Below are 11,344 nucleotides of genomic sequence, written 5' to 3' on the forward strand. Positions count from 1 at the left end.
GGCTCTTTGGAATCTTCCATTTTAACAAATTCCCACCTGATGCTGACACTCCTGGTTTAACTCATGGAAAAGCATAAGAAGTAGTACATAGAAGCAATAAATAAACAGGCTGGTAAATTATAGACAATTTGTTGGATAAAGGATCTAGTATTCAGACTGTGTATAGAATACCAATGAAGCAGTAAGAAAAAGACAAAAATATAAGAAATATAAAATAATCAAAGGATATTTCATTCACAATGATAAACATATAAAAAGCTATTCAACCTTATTGGAAATCAGGAAAATGTAAAAGAAGTAATAATGGCTTATTGGCAAATAAATAATGGCTCAGATTATTGGCAAAAATAATAACATCATTAACTTTAAATGTTNGAGAATGCAAATTAGTACCATCACAGTATTTAAAATAATTTGCCAAACTAAATAAAGTCGAAAAGGTAACTATGCCCAAAGTGTCATACATGAAGTTGTTCCCAGCAGCACTGTTTATCCTAGAAAAAAGTGGAAATACCCTAAATGTCCACCAGTGGAGGAAAGGAAAGACTGTTTATTCCACCAGAATGAATATTATATAGCAGTTATAACAAATGAACCGGTTCTACATGTATGGACATGAAGAATTCTCAAAACTGTCATGTTGAGAAAAATAAAATTACAAAATGATATGCACTATATGATGCTATTTTATCAAAAATAATTTATTTTCTAAAATTTTATTTTAGAAAAAGGGAGGATGTATGAGTGGGGGAAAGGGGCAGAGGGAGAGAGAGACAGAGAGACAGAGAGAGAATCTTAAACAGGCTCTACACTCAACACGGAGCCCAACACGGGGCTCCATCCCATGAAACTGTGCTCGTGACCTGAGCTGAAATCAAGAGCCACACAGGCGCTCCTGTTGAAAAGAATTTAAACATGAAAAACAGAATATTTGTAGACAGACATATATACAATATGATCATTCATGGGAATGATGTACATCACATTAGGGAGAGTCATTTCTTCTGGAACAGGAAAGAAGGGATGAATGGTAGGGCAAGCGTTAGTAATGGTTTGCTTATTCAAAAAGAAAGGACATGTAAAGCAGAGATGGCAAGGGGCACCTGAGTGGTTCCGTCGGTTAAGCATCCAACTTTGGCTCAGGTCATGATCTCGCGGTTTTTGAGTTCGAGCCCTGCATCGGGCTCTGTGCTGACAGCTCAGAGCCTGGAGCCTGCTTCAGATTCTGTGTGTGTGTCTCTCTCTCTGCCCCTCCCCTGCTCATGCTCTGTCCCTCTCTCAAAAATAAGTAAACATTTTAAAAAAATGTTAAAAATAAAGCAAATATGGCAAAGTGTTGGCATCTTTTCTATCACATTGGTGGATATGTGAGTGACTTATATTATTTTCTGTGCCTAAATGCACAATTGAAGTTGTTTTTATTTAGAAACAAAACAATTTTTCCTTTTTAAGTCAACTTGATTGGACATCATTGAAATAAAATAAATGCACCCATTTAAGTGTACGCTTTGATGAGCTTTGGCAGATGTTTATACCCTATACCACGTGACCACCAGCCTAAGCCTGATGAACATTGCCTTCCCCCCACTCCCACCCCCTAGGTGGAAAAAAATAACCATTCTGATTTTTCATCAGTCGTAGGTTAGTATTGTCTTTTGTACAATTTCTTTCATGTCTGGTTTCTTTCGCTCAACATAGTGTTTTTGAAATTATTTTAAGTTGCTGTGTGTATTGGTAATTTGTTCACTTTTATTTATCCATTTAATTATTGATGGACATTTGGGTCATTTCCAGTTTAGGGCTCTCATAAGTAAAGCTGCTACAGCTATTNGTACCAAAAATTTCAAATTTTAAACATTTGAAAAGATAGTTAACTATATTATTAAAAGTGTAAGTAAAACATAACATATAAATAAGTGTAAACATAAGTGTAAATAAAACATAAAAAATAACATTTATTTATTTTTCCTATTAAACTGGCAAAGATTAAAAAGATTGCCAGGATACAGTCAGCAGGAGTATAAGCACATTTATTCATGGTTTGTAGGAATTCAATAAAAATATGATCTTTTCAAAAGGTCATGTGGCAATATAAATTACAATTTTTTTAAAAAGGCATATCATTCTTACTCCTCAAAACTATTTCTATAATAAGTTCTTTCAGAATATTTTCCTACAGAAATATAGAGATTTGCACCAAAAATATGTGCAAGGATATTACTCCAGGATTGCTTATTAGAGTAAAATAAATAAACAAATAAATAAATACAGCTAAATGACTTCAATAAGCTACTGAATAAGTAAATTACTGGGCTTCCATACAATAGGATACTATACGATCATGAAAATCAATATAATGATTTTACGTGAACTTAAATGAAAAAATATCTAAGATCAAATTTTAAATGATAAAAACAAATTGCAAAATAATATGCAGAGTATTATCCCATTTCATAAAAAGTAAATTAACGTATATGCATATATGGTATGGATAGGTGTGATAAACACATAGGTAAAAGTCTGGATCAATATTTACTACACTGTTTAGGGGCATCTGGGTGGCTCAGTTGGTTAAGGTTCCGAATTCGGCTCAGGTCAAGATCTCCCAGTGTGTGAGTTGGGGCCCTGCGTGGGGCTCTGTGCTGACAGGTTGGAACCTGGAGCCTGCTTTGGATTCTGTGTGTGTCTCTCTATCTGCCCCTCCCTCGCTTGCACTGTCTCTCTCTCTCAAAAGCAAATAAACATTTAAAAATTAAAAAATATATTTACTACACTGTTTAATAGTAGTTCTCTCCGGGGTGTAGAATTAGAGAAGTCTTCTAATTTTTTTAAGTATATTTATCAATTTTGAGAGAGAGAGAGAGAGAGAGGCAGGAGAGAATCCCAAGCAGGCTCCACATTGTCATCATGGAGCCTGACCCAGGGCTCGATCCCATGAATCGTGAGATCATGACCTGAGCTGAAGCCAAGAGTTGGACGTTTAACTGACTGAACCACCCAGAAGCCCTATGGGCTTCTAATTTCTAAGTCCTACCTATCTGTATGGTTTAAATTATTTTTACAATTAACACAATAGCTTTTTTCAATGAAAACAAAAGGGTTCAAAATAAAAAATAAGAAATCTAACAACTAAAAGAAGCTGAAAATCATAATAGCTAACATTTAATGAGCATTTATTATGTGGCAGGCATAGTTCTAACTACTTTAGATACATTAATTTAGTGAATCCTCACAAAACTGTCTAGGATATATGTTATTGAGTTTCCTCATTTTACAGATAAAAACACTGAGGTATAGAGAGGTTAACTAACTTCCTCTAGGTCAAACAGTTAGTAAGAAGTGGAGCCAAGATCTGAACCCATATCTGTCTGGCTACAGAACCCTAACTCTCAGGACTATGTTATCTATTTGCCTATTGAAGAAAAATTAAAGTATGACAGGAAGGAAAAAATATAAGATTCTAGTTCATACCAATCCTGAACTAGCCATCCATTGATTATTGTATAATTTTTGAGCATAAAGTAGTAATGATTGTATCCCTTTATTGGTTTTATTGTATATCACATACCTGATTGACATATATCTATACCTATATCTACATCTATATCTATATCTATATATCTCTATATCAAATACCTATAAACTCATTACATCTCATTACCTCCACATCCCAAAATACCATTACCTCTCATCTGGACCATTGCCATCATTTCCTAATTGGTGTCCCAGCATCCATCCTAACTCTATTCACAACCCAGGAATCAGAACAATCCTTTTAACAGAAGGACATGCCCTCCTCTTTCTCAAGACCCTCCAATGGCTTCCCTGNCGCACTGAGCTCATTTTCCACCCCAAACCTACAGCAAGGAAGTTTTAAATCACTTTACAGATGTTAATGATCTGTAAGTGATTCTATTAGCATATATCGAACCAGGAATCAAACCTAGCTTTATTTGACGTAGATGATTGGACTCCCTATATTACACCATGCTCTAATAAAATGGTTAATTTTTTTTTTGCAGTAAAATGACCATTATTTTTGCTAGACATAACTAGGCATCCAAATGAGACATTTCCCCTTCTTTGGGAAGTTAGTCTAGCGTCACTGAAATTGCTGAGAACATGCTTTGGTTGTCTTGGAAGAAACTCCAGAGTTTGGGGCATGGTTCTGTAAGAAACTACAGAAATGTGAAATCTTTGCATTTGTATTAGATTTTAGAAAATAGATTTTTTTTTGAAAAGAATGTGAAACTTAAGTTGATGTAAAGTACAAAAAAATCTTGAAGAAGAAAAATATCCTTTGGGGTGACAAATAAAGGATGACTATTAAGAAATGGATCTGGGGGCGCCTGGGTGGTTCAGTTGTTAAACATCCGATTTCAGCTCAGGTCATGATCTCAGAGTTCATGAGTTTGAGCCCCACATTAGGCTTTGTGCTGACTGAAGAACTTGCTTTGGATTTTCTGTCTCCTCTCTTTCTGCTCTTCCCACTCTCTTTCTGTCTGTCTGTCTCTCAAAAATAAATAAACATTAAACTTTTTTTTAAAAAAAAGAAATGGATCTGATGATCTCAGGTGGCTCACAAACTAACTCAAGAGCCAGTTCCTAAAGACTTGTAAGGGAAATAAGACAGTAGTTTGATGACAAGGTGCTTTCCTAGATGACTACTTTGAAGGATCATGTAATGTGATCATAATGGTTTCCACTCTTATTTTTGCCAGATATTGGTCAAAGCACTCTATGTTTTAATTATTTAAATCTGCATATTGTAGAAGAGGAAACTGAGGTAGAGAGAGGTTAAACATGGTAGCTGAGGCTGGAACACATGCAGTCTAGTTCCAGAATCCATGCTCCTAACAGCTACACTATGCCTTTTGAGAGAGTCCAGAGCAGTAGTCTTCAAAGCTTTTAGATCACACATCATTTATAGCCAGCCAGAAGCCAGAAGATAGAAGAGCTGCTTGATGCGGCCGATGCAAATCAGTTTTCCTGGGTACACACCTAGCGCTTGAGGCCATCAGCTGGCATACAGAATCAGTGGGAAGTCTGAGGGATGAAGCTCAGAAAATATAAAGACAAAGATCAAGGAAAAGTACCCGACAGAAGAAATACACGTGTATTTACCTATTTGTCTGCATGTACTGCTGTACTCCTATATTATGTCTATTGTAAAACATGCACAAAAAGATTTCAACTCAGCTGATAAAAATTAAACAGAACTAAAAGTTCTAATGTTTGGTTTGCGCCGCCAAAACGGATTGTCTCAAGCATCCCCCTGGGGGCCCCGCACCTCAATTTCAAAGCTAGGCTTGGACTAGCATGGCTTTGAATTATCGCTATACCATTTGTTATATGAGTAATCTGGGAAAGTTGCTTGCTCTGCCTCTGATTCTTCACCTGTTAAATCAAGAGAACCACTCCTAATGTGCAGGATTGTACGGTTTAAATGAGATTATGTGTACAAAATCTGTGGTGCCTGGCTTTCAGTAAGCTCTTCACATATTATTTACTTTCTCCCATAACTTTAATTCCCGGTTTTTGTTTCATGGTCTGTGCTTTTAGAATTTCATTACTTGGTACATAATGAAGCTGGAGACAGCCCTGCAGTTAGACTTAGTGCATCTAGATGGAGCTAGATTAATAGCTTTTTCATGCTGCATCATTGCAAACATGGCACTGCCGGGTCTCTCTGACAGAAAAGAAAACTCTAGAGGACACATGTGAATGAACCTATGTGCATTTTCCTTTGTGTAAAACACCATAGGAATTGGGAGGGAAGGAGGGCGGACTTAATGACTGTCCAGACACTTAAAAATGAATGGCCTGACTATTCAGCAATTTTAGGTCTGTGAACAGAAGCTTCCTTTTACATCAACTGTTAGCCATTGCCCTTTGTGATTGGGGGTCAGGCTTGAAGACTCTAAGTGGAGTCCGAGCTATTTTTATCTATGCCTTTCCATGGGTGACTTTTTCCTAACAGAGTCCCTTGGCCACATTCACTCTCATTTACTACCATTCACTGAAAATGTCACCTTTGACCCCAACTCTAGGCTTTTGCTCCTTCTCTATCCTCTTGTCAGAACACTAAGTCTGTTGGGTTACTTTGGCACAAAGTTAACCAGAAAATGAATGTACTGGAAGGCATATCAGCTTTCTGATAAACAGACGGCACTCTCTTATTAGGATAATTGGAGAAGGGTTTATTTACAAAGGAACTAATTCCAATGGTTGGAAGGGGGGTTGGGGCAACCACAAGGCATAGTGCAAGGACCCAGGGCTGACAGCAATAGAACTGTTACTATCCCTTGGCCCCAGAAGTTGAAGGGATGGTGAGTTATTCGAACTCGGGAGGATCTCTCTCTCTCTCTCTCTCTCAAAAATAAATTAACATTTAAAAAAATGTGGAAGGAGAGAGAATTATGTAGAGTAGGCCACCTTGAGAGGAACAGTTAATTTCTTTTGAGGAACAGCCAACCCAAGGTGACCTCATGGGAAGCCAGAAATATTACATATTACATATTTAAGTACATAAATATTCTGACTTCATTCTACTCCCTGCTTCCATTCTCTAACTGGGGTTCCAATGGCCAAATCCAACTAGAAGCTAGAAGACAGGAGGGCTCACTAACTAGCCCATGCAAATCAAATTCCTGGGTAGATAACTAGCACCTGAGGCTCTCAACTAGCATAGAGAATCAGTGGGAGGATTGGCGAATGGGGCTTGAAAAAAAAAAAAAAGGCATAGATGAAGGAAAGCTTCCCNCCCAGCAGAAGCAATCAAGCTAGGACACCACTGCTAGACAAAGCCATGGCTTTCACTGTGCTTCTAATCTCGTCCCTTTGTCTTTTGGTCACACTCTTGAGAGAAAAGTCCTGGGTGGAAGCATCCAGTTGGCTGGGGCTAGTTCACCTACTAGTTAACCCTTTTTTGCCAAGTGGAGAGAGGATAGGGAATATGGCTTCCTTTGGCTTCTTTGATGGGAACCAGGCTGCTGCCTTCTTTCAAAACTCACACACCTGGGGATTTCTAGGTGTTTGGAAAGAACTCACAAGACAATTCTGTCTCCTCTTTAAAAAAAAAAAAAGACAAATAAGATAAAATAAAATAAAAAGACAAATCTCCATTAACAAATGACCTCCTATTTATCCTTTATTCATTTGTAACAGAAAGACTATCAGCAAGAGTAGAGATTTGGTTTCTAGTTCTCTGTTCTCTCTCATTTCATTTCTTCCCCATTCCCTGATCTTAGGAAGTTCTCTTTATCTCTCTAGACCTTTACAAAAGAGAGCAGGAAAGGGATAAGAGTTTTAAATCTAGTTAGGGGTTCAAACGCTGGGAAGCCAAAAAATATGTATTAGTCCACCCAAAAGAACCAGTGTCTCCTTGATCGAACACCTAAACCTTTTGGGCTGTTAATACCTAAACTTCACATGTATTTCTCTCAGGACAGTGTTGGTGTTTTTCAGTTGCTATTCATGTAGAAAACACTTGTCTTCAGTCTTTATTCTTGTCCCTTCCATGTCCCTAATCATCTGGCCAAACCATTAACCACTGCTTATGAATGCGTATAAACCCTTGACTCAAGGCTCCTCTCCCTCCAAGTGAAATGCCGGTCAAGGTATACTACTTGAAGTTTTGCCCACTGGGAGCATTTCCCTTCTTTATTCCTTAGATTCAATATAGCTGCTCAATCTACAGTGAATCTTGAACTGTTGGATCCAGACCAATCCATAATTACCCTTCTCATCTTTGATCAAGCATCCTTTTACTCTATTCTCATATTCACTTCCCAGAGTTTTTCCAATATAAACTAGAAATCAACAAGTTCTTTGCCATCCTTTGCTTCTGACTTTGTCAGTGCCACTCACCTCCCAGAATTATGATGAGATCTGAAGATCTTGGGAATTGGTGGGGGTGGGTGAAGACAACCACCTTCATCTTACAAAGTAACTCCCCTCAGTAAAAGAGCATCTTCAGGGCACCTGAGTGACTCAGATGGCTAGGCGTCTGACTTTGGCTCATGGTTCATGAGTTTGAGCGCCACATTGGGCTTGCTGCTGTCAGTACAGAGCCTGCTTCGGATCCTCTGTCCCTCTCTCTTTCTGCCCCTCTCCTGTTTGTGCTATCTCTCTCTCAAAAATAAATAAACATTAAAAAAATTTAAGTCTAATAAATGCATGGTCTCAAATCTTTCCTTTTGTCTAATGAGTAGTTCTAAATGGTTTTTTTGACCTAGTTTCTCATTGTATGTGAAACTTCGACATATATCAGCAAGTCATAATACTTGTGGAATTCTTCCTATGACATTAGATATGGAAGCATTCTAACCTCACTTGCCTTTTGACATTTCATACTGATTTTTTAAAATATTTATTCATTTATTTTGAGAGAGAGAGTACAAGCTGGGGAAGGGCAGAGAGTGAGGGGGAAAGAATTCAAAGCAGCCTCCTCACTGCCAGCACAGAACCCAATGCGGGGCTCAAACTCACGAACCATGAGATCATGACCTGAGCCAAAATCAAGAGTCAGGACATGTAACCAACTGAACCACCCAGGTGCCCCAACATTTCATGTTGATTTTAATAGCTTCCTCAGTATCTCCAACCCAAGTTAAGAGGCATATAAAAATCAAGGTGAACCTTAGGGAGAACAGTGGTAAAGGAAGTAAATATTCTGGGAGGCCTTAGGGTCTTATCAAGGTTGATGCATCAGTTTTACTTTAAATCTCTTATCTATCTAATTATTTCACCACTTTGATTAAATGAAGCTAAAATTGGTATTGATGGAAAGGGAAAGCACAATCAGAGAAGCAGATAAGCAAATAATTGAACGTAAATAACTTTTAATTATACTTACTTAATAAAGTTAAGGAATACTGTCAGGTACCAACATTACTCTGTTAAATCAAAGGGTAGTGTCAGGATGAAAAAGAAAAAAAATAGCACAGAATGTTCTGAAAACTGTGGTCAGTTTCAAAACGGTTGTTGAACAATTGTTGAACTCCTTTCATAAGAGTTTTGTTCCAAAATAACCCTGAATCCTGGGTGGTGAATAGGTCCGGACCCTCCATTGAAAACTCAATTCTTTGGATCCTTTGCGATGTTTTAATCATTAATCATACTAAGGTCCCCAGGTTTCCCCAAACACAAAGAAATAGGTGGCCTTCCAGGTATGGCACTCACACCTCGCAACTCCAAAGTGTTGTCCCATTTGGAAATTACAATAGGAAAACTAGAAAATAGCCTTCACTTTAAGTTGATCAAATAGTTTCTTCTAAACTCAATAATGCATTTACTCTTTGCCCCCTACCTAACCTAAGGTTACCTGAATTATTTATTCTCTCTGTCCAGTGCCCCGTGCTATGACGCAAGGTGCATAAAAACACCTGGTAGTGATATAAAGTAACTCGTACAAGAGATGAGATGTGAATGGCCCATTCACTGCAGAAAAAGAGCTTGTGGGTGGGGGAGGAGTCAGTCAGGTCATTGAAAACTGAAGGTGATCATGATGCGTTATTCTCATCTGAGCTTTGCAAAATGTATCGCTGATGTCTCCAGACTCATTTTGTGTTCAATTGATCGGGGACACCTACTTCAGAATATTGACTGGATTGTCTTCATGTCCCTCATTGCTTTCAACAAACAGGCAATAATTATACATTTTAACTGGCAGAAAATCCATTTTTGTTATGTTGTTTCATGATACTGGAAAGCAACACTGACTGTTGGAATCTATAGTCTTTTGTATTTTCAGAATACTTAATCATTAATTACTTTATCTCATTTCCATCTCAAATGGAATAGGTTGGTTAGCATGGCAGGGTACAGAAGGAAAATACTATCAGACAGTAAAAGATTAGAAACATGAAAAGTTAGTTGAAGTACCGAGGGAGAACAAGGTCCCTGGTTTTCCCATCATTTAAGGGCTAAAGGAAAAGAGAAGAAAACACCATAGGTCCTACTNNNAGGTCCTACTGACAAACACCGGTTTTGCTTCTTTCTTAATTTTGATTGGTTTAGAGGAAAATGGTGAAAAAACAAAACTGGGCACCTCTCTTTTACTTCTAAGAAAGTGACTATAATAAACCAACAACTGAGGTAGAGTGTGGGGGCTCTCACTGCATGCTCTAATACCAGTAATGAATAAAAGCTAACATTTATTGAACACCAAGCCAGGCACAGTATTGTAGTATGGTATACAGTAGCATATAGTATAGAATGCTGCTATAGTACTCTATATCCATTATCACATTTCATCTTTATCTTCATCTCTGGATTAATTCTCTTTGTATGGCTTCCCAGATGATTTGCTTATGTTTTTAATGGGAACACACTGCGTAACCATCAAGGATGACCTGGGAACCCATGAACTCATCGATTCTTTGGAAGAAAGGATGTTGAACTCCAGCTGAAGAAATCTGGAGAATGGTGTTGGTCATGGGGCATGCCTAATCCCCATGACCAGACTCCAAATAGTCAGCAAAACTCCAGGAAAAGGGCTTGTTTCTCACTTTAGACACAGGATTCTTGTAGTTTATCTTCTGGACCCTGGTTAGGTCCTATCTTTATAGGCCACGAAATTGTTACCAGGAGAGCTGGAAGAGAAGGCTGTTTCTCCCGTCGCTGAAGGTGAGGGCAGAGCCCTTACTTAGAAGATGTGATCAAATAAAACAATCATAAGCAGATAAAGAGGACTTCACGGGTTGTGTCTGGAGAGAGACACCAACCACAAAGAATATTGTAGCTTTCATCAAGAACTAGATGGGGCCCCTGGGTGGCTCAGTCAGTTAAGCACCCAACTTCGGCTCAGGTCATGATCTCGCAGTTTGTGAGTTTGAGCCTCGCATCAGGCTCTGTGCTGACAGCTCAGAGCCTGGAGCCTGCTTCGGATTCTGTGTCTCCCTCTCCCACTCATGCTTTGCCTCTCTCTGTCTTTCTCTCTCTCAAAAATAAACATTAAAAAAAAAAAAAAAAACTAGAAAAGAGTGGGGAAAGCATTCACCAAACAGTGATTTTGAGAACATCCAGGAAATCTGTCCTGAGCTTATGTGAGAATATTGCCATGGATATTACTATTGGGACAGTGCTTCTAGACTGGGCAGCAGGAAGCGATGCCAATGGCCTCTCAGGGCCCCCATTTCACTCAAACTCTAGAAGTATCTGGCAGTCCTAAGGAGCATCAGGGATGATTGTTGAAGCACTTAGTGAACTTTGAGCCTCTGTGATTTCCCTGTTTGCTTAATTCCCGATAGCCTTTGCTCTGTTAATAAATCTTCTTTATGCACAGATTGACCTCTGTGCTTCCAAGGGGAGGAACTGGAATCAGCCTATGGGGAAAGAGATG

The sequence above is a fragment of the Crocuta crocuta genome, unplaced genomic scaffold (genome assembly GCF_008692635.1).
Source record: "Crocuta crocuta isolate KB4526 unplaced genomic scaffold, BGI_CrCroc_1.0 scaffold301, whole genome shotgun sequence".
NCBI classification, from domain to species: Eukaryota; Metazoa; Chordata; class Mammalia; order Carnivora; family Hyaenidae; genus Crocuta; species Crocuta crocuta.